Raw genomic sequence first — 6,000 nt, 5'->3', positions numbered from 1 at the left:
ACAGTCCTTGAAGTCACTCCCAACGGCATTGTTTTATGTTGCCAACTTGTTAACACAAGGACATACTTACAGAATGAGAAGGTGGAATGTTACTATTTTCCAGTCCTACCTTGCTGATATTTTCATTTGTATAATGCAATTAAAATAACCAGTTTCAGTTGCACCCCAGAGTCACACATACTATTGTGAAATTGGTTCTCAACAACCTAAACACATCAGTTTGCATTTATAGTTGTTTTATTTCCAGAAAATGCAATAATTGAAAACAGAGAACTAACATATTTTTTTTCTGGAAGTGGGACGAGATGTTGCATTAGGACAGCAAATAGTTTCGTATGTTCATCCCTTCTGTGCAGAATGAACGTGATATGATGTAAATGACAGAGAACATCTTGTACAGTGCTTCTCTTGCAGCTGTGCATCCTCTCTAACTATATCCTCTCAATTCCTCTATATTTCATTAGGATACCACTAACGTCCCACTTGGTCTTCAGAAATAAAAATGTCAGCAGAAAACATCTGGATAAGTCACTTGGCCAAATAGCATTCCCTAGATAAATATATATGCAAACAAATGCAATGTGCATTGTAGACAGAAGAAATTTCAGCAGAGCTGGAATAGTGCATTTGTTAAGGGAATAAAAAGTGTGCTTCGGACTGAATCCCCTTTAGAACTCCTCTGCTATGGGAGATTATGAGAACAGGGATAATTCATATTGGGCACAATGTTGCGTAACTTTATGCCAGCATAACCTAGGTCAAGCAGTAGAAACTTTCAATTTGAACTCATTAAAACTTTCCTATTTCCCCGCTTCCCGCGTTTAATTTCCAGGGCTCCCTAGAGCTCCCTTTTGCCAAGGGAAACCTCCAAATATGGGGGAGGGAGCCTTTAAGAGCAAAAAACTATCACTGCCAGCTTGGTGCTGCTGGGATCAGGACCACCAATTCTAACCTGATACTGATTTTTCACTATTAAAGTTTCCCCATTGCCATTCTAAAGGCTTCCTTAGGGAGCCTCAGAACCTGAAGGGAGGGAGGGAGAGGAAGATTTTCATGAGTTCAAATTAAATATTTCTGGCAACTAATCCAACTTTCTCTGGCATAAAGTCAGGATTTTGCCCATAGACAATAATACACTGAACCCTTTCTTCTTCCATCGCATGACCACTTGGTAGCTAATGTTTTTCCACATGGTGACGCTCTAACACTGACTTTCCCTCTATTTTATCTTTCTGAGTGGTGAATTTGAAGGCCCTGTGGACTATTTTTTTGCAGTCAATATGATCAATAATGGCCCTGGGAAAAATTGAGCTCAAATTTTCTCTTGCATCTGGAGTGGAAGTTGAGCCTGCTTTTTAATCACTCACAGGGTTAGCATATGTAGAAGCCATTTTATGGACTAAATACTATCTACAGTGAACAAATATTTTTATTAGATGAGCTCCAGATTTCAGAAAGAGATAAAACAGGATCTGCTGTGTCTGATTATGTGAATAAGAGGGGGAGGAAGAGAAATGTCAGAGGAAGTGAAATCACTGCAACCAAGCAGATAATACAGAGAAAGAATACTACAAGGAACCCACACAGTTCCTCTCCATTATCTATGCACAAAGTCCTGCTGAATTCGGTAGGTGTAGGTAAGAATGTGGGTGTGGGATTGGAAGTCAGTTCTCTATTTTCCCCAACAAGGCAGTGCTATGCTACTTGGGTGGCAAGCCAATAAAGTTATATATCACTTACCAATAAATGAGGGGGAAAAGCACCCTGCTTTCTGCAGAGGGTGTGACAGGATAGGATCAAACTAAGGGCAATCTTTCTTCTTCTTCTTCTTCTTCTTCTTCTTCTTCTTCTTCTTCTTCTTCTTCTTCTTCTTCTTCTTCTTCTTCTTCTTCACAGTCCAGCAGTGATTCACTTTTGGTTGCAAATTTATTTATTTATTTTATTTATTTATTTTATTGGATTTCTACCCTGCCCATCTAGACCAAAGGTGTACTCTGGGTGGCATTGCAAATTTAAAAACAGTTAAACCAATAAACATGCATTATAAATCCAAGATGGTAAGGTGTGAATTTAAGATACAGCAAGAGGGAAAGCCTGCCCAAATAGCCAGGTCTTGAGTTAGCTTCTGAAGACACCCAGAGAGGGAGCCAGGTGGATCTCCACAGGTAAGTTGTTCCAGAGGTAAGGGGCCACTGCCGAGAAGGCCCGGTTCCTCATTCTTTCCTTCCGGAAGTCCCTCGGCGTTGGGCCCCTCAGCTGCCCGGCTTGGCTGGAGCGAGTGACTTTTGTGGAACTGGGTGGCGCTCTGCCAGATAGCAAGATCCTAAACTGTTTAGGGCTTTATATGTAATCGTAAGAACTTTGAAATCAATGCAGAAACGAATGGGCAACCAATGAAAGGCAGCCAGCACGTGGGAAATATGTTGGTACCTTTTCACCCCAGTTAGAAGTCTGGCTGCCGCATTTTGTACCATCTGAAGTTTCCGCGTCAGTCTCAAAGGCAGCACCACGTAGAGTGCATTACAGTAGTCTACTCTTGAGACTACAAGCACATGGACCAAAGTGGTGAGTGCCCCCACATCATGATAGGGACACAGCTGGGCAATCCGCTGAGGGTGGAAATGTGTGGAATGGACCACTGATGACACCTGGGTCTCCATGGTGAGTACCGGGTCCAGATGTACACCCATGCTGTGAACCCCACTCTTGGTGGTAAGAGTCACACACACCCCAAAGGAAAGGGAGTTTCCCAGACCACTGATGTCTGGGGCACCCACCCGAAGGATTTGTCTTGCCGGATTCAGCCTCAGTCCATTCACCTGCATCCATTGCTGAACAGCCCCCAGGCAACGCTGAAGGGATGAAACAGCATCCACTGTTGTTGGAAAAAAGGAGATGTAGAGCTGAGTATCATCAGCGTACTGATGACATGAAGCCCCACATCCCCTGATGACCCCTCCCAGCAACCTCATATAGATATTGAGCAGCGTTGGAGAGATAATCAAGCTCTGCAGAACCCCACAATTGAGGCTCCACGGGGCCGAGAAACTCTTTCCAATCTGCACTCTCTGGGGATGGTCCTCCAAGAAGGAATGGAGCCAGGCAAGAGCCTGGCCACCAATTCCCAACTCAGAGAGCCTCCCCAGGAGGATATCATGGTCGACGGTATCAAAGACGGCTGAGATATCCAGGAGGACCAGCAGAGATAGTTTGCCTGTTGATCTCCCTCAGTAGGTCATAAAACAGGGTGACCAATGCTGTTTCCATGCCGTGGCGCGTCCTGAAGCCTGACTGGAAAGGATCCAGGGCATTAGTTTAATCCTGAAGAGCCTGCAGCTGATTGGCCACCACCCTCTCAACTATCTTGCTGAGGAAAAAAATATTGGCGATATGCCTATACAGTGGTGCCTCGCTTAACGAGTGCACCACATAACGACGAAATCGCATAGCGATCCGTTTTTTCGGATCGCTAATGCGATCGCTTAACGTTTTTCTTATGGGGCACAATTCGCTTTGCGAAGACCGGTAAGCGTTTCGCTTACCGATCTTCGCAAAACGAAGCCCCGACGATCAGCTGTTCGGCGGCCAAAATGGCCACCGGAAGCCCGGAAATGGCCCAAAATGGCCGCGCGCAGCGTTTTCGCGCCCTCGTTAAGCGAGGCGAGGGTGCGACAATGGCTGCCGGCCATTACAAAGCTTCGTTGAACGGTGAGTATTTGGCTCATTTGGAATGCATTAAACCATGTTTAATGTGTTCCAATTGAAATCCCTGCCCCGTTCAACGATGCTTCAGCATAGCGAAGGTTAATCCGGAACGGGTTAACCTCGCTATGCGAGGCACCACTGTAATTACCAATATTGTCCACTGCCAAGCTCTGTTTCTTCCTTATGGGCCTATTGAGGGTCTCCTAGAGTGACCCATTAATTATTGCCATAGCCCATTCAGATGTTATATGCCTGGTTGCTTTGATTAGCCATGCCAGGCAAGAGTCAAGGGAGTAGGTGGTGGCACGACAGCAGTCAAGCACTCTGTCCACCATGTCTGATGTCACAGGCTGAAAGAGGTTAAGTCTCATCGGGCTAGATGGGGCGCTGGACGTCTCAGCTTGATCCACTGTTTTCAAATAGGGGGCAAGATCCTGGTGGATGGCCTCCACTTTTGATTTTTTTAAAGGATGTAAATTGGGCAGGTGAGATGCTAGTGGGAGGCCAGTCACTATGACCAACTCCAGATAAATCACGAACTATATGGAAAAGTTCCACCTGCTGGTTAGAGGCTTCACTTATCAAGATAGCAAAGTAAGATTGACTAGCAGCCTTCACCTCAGATTGGTAGAGGTTAGTCGTGATCCTGACAGCTATTTGATTATTTTCCATCAGGTTCCACCTCCATGCACTCTAGCCTTCTCCTATTATGCTTCATTGATTGCCGCTCTGGATTAAATCAGGGCGATCTCTGCGCTGGACAGGGCGTTTAGGTGCGATCATGTCAACAGCCTTGGTGGTGGTGGCCAGCCAGCTATCAACCAGAGCCTCGACAGGAGCACCAGTCAAATCAGCCAGGATCCCTCTCATGGTGTCCTGGAATCCTATAGGATCCAATAATCTTCAAGGGCAAACCATTAAAACAGGTCCTTGTTCCCCGCGGGGAGGGAGAGCCACAGCAAGATTGCATTTAATTAGGCAATGATCCGACCATGACAAGGGAACAGACACTAGATCAGTCACCACTGGAGCACACTCACTGTGCTCAGTGGAGAACACCAGGTCCAATGTGTGGCCACCCATGTGGGTAGGGCTGTTGATATATTGGGGCATGTCCAAGGAGGCCATGGTCTCCAAGAACTCAAGAGCTGGACCAGAAACCTCTGCCTCTGTGTGCATGTTGAAGTCACCCAAAACCAAAAGCCTTGGGGACCCCAACAGTGCCGTGGAGACAAAGTCTCCAACTCCAACAAGAAAATGCCTGGGTTGCGGGGAGTGTGGTAACCCAGCAAGATCCCTATACCATCCTTGGCTCCAATCAATATGTGGAGGGCCTCTAGACCCCGCGCCACCAGAGCAGAGCGCCTAGCAACCTGGAAGGTGTTTTGGTAGAGAACTGCTACTCCCCCACCCCACCCCTCCAGTCTACCCTGGTGTTGGACTGTGACAGAGGTGCTGCGTTACCAGACTACGCCAGGGGGCGTAATGGTGAAATGAACTGCTCAGAGATGAAACCAAACAGACACTGTTGTAGTGTTGATAGTATTATTTACATTAAAGTCCATATATACAGGGGTAAATACAACTTCTCTTGGTCTTTACACAGTCCTGGTCATTCACAGTAGTTCTTTCAGTTTGCAATGGTAAATTACAGTTCAGTAACCAAAGATTGTTACCAATGTAAATAGTCCAGCATCCACAAAGTCTTCTCCTCTCACCACGGAGATAGTCTTCCTCCAGGATCTTCTTCTTGCAATGCAGCAAGTCTTCATCCAGCGATGCAGTATATACAGTTCTCAACAACACGACCACCAGCAACACAACAACCCAAAACATCCAAACTACCCAACTACCCAACAGTTTGTGTCTGCAAGCTTGGCTAATTTTATCCTTGGTTGAACCAATCATCTTGGTTGTCCCACAGCTGTCTCAATTAACTCAGCTGTGTTACTTTGTTACATGTTGCTTTACTAAATCCTGATCCTGTTACAACTTATCCACTGAATTGCAATGAACAATTCCTTAGGTTGACTTTGAGACCTGTCAGACTGCATAACCGGGAGGGCAGGCAAGAGTCAGGGGAACACCCCCTTCCCTGCCCACCCATGTTTCAGTTATGCATGCGAGATTTGCATCCTCCTCCAGAATCAGATCTTGTATAATCTGGGACTTATTTGATACAGATCTGGCATTCAACAACACCAGGTTTAGAGTGGAGGGCCGGCTGAGTTGACTACCTCGAGTCTAGCAGGAGGTTGCAGTGCCAGAACAGTGAACAGATTTCAAACATCTGTT

Source organism: Pogona vitticeps, chromosome 1 (assembly GCF_051106095.1).
Source record: "Pogona vitticeps strain Pit_001003342236 chromosome 1, PviZW2.1, whole genome shotgun sequence".
NCBI lineage: Eukaryota > Metazoa > Chordata > Lepidosauria > Squamata > Agamidae > Pogona > Pogona vitticeps.
Note: the sequence above shows the minus strand (reverse complement) of the source record.